General features: G+C 49.6%; 1 protein-coding gene across 5 annotated transcripts in view; it reads left to right on the forward strand.

Annotated features, from left to right (window-relative positions):
• Positions 1–389, forward strand: part of FLCN (folliculin) — a 22,555-nt gene that overhangs the window by 17,297 nt on the left and 4,869 nt on the right. The window lies entirely within an intron of this gene.

Genomic DNA, 389 nt, shown 5'->3' on the forward strand with positions numbered 1-389 from the left:
GGGATGCAGAGGTAGCATGCCGTCTCCATCCCGGAGGTGTAGTAGATGCGAAGGCCCAAGTTTTGCTCTGACGTATTTAGGTAATCAGAAAATACGTGTGCGCTTTGCTGTCTGCCCAGGTCTGTGAAGGCACAAAATGAATATGACACAGTCTCTCAAAATTTATAATCTCTGTCGGGGATGAGGGAAGAGACAAATTTCTGAGAAAATAATCATGTAAGAACACTATAAAGCAAGAGGCAGCATGGGTCGCACATGACCAGTGGCCAGGAGACACCCAGTGGGGTTGAGTGACCAGGGACACCTTCTGGGAGGAGAGAGGCTTTAGATTGAGCTACAGAGAGCCCATGGGTATGGTGAAGACAGGCAGGGGTTGGGGATGTTCCAGC

This window comes from Pteropus vampyrus, unplaced genomic scaffold (assembly GCF_000151845.1).
Source record: "Pteropus vampyrus isolate Shadow unplaced genomic scaffold, Pvam_2.0 Scaffold44, whole genome shotgun sequence".
Taxonomy (NCBI): Eukaryota; Metazoa; Chordata; class Mammalia; order Chiroptera; family Pteropodidae; genus Pteropus; species Pteropus vampyrus.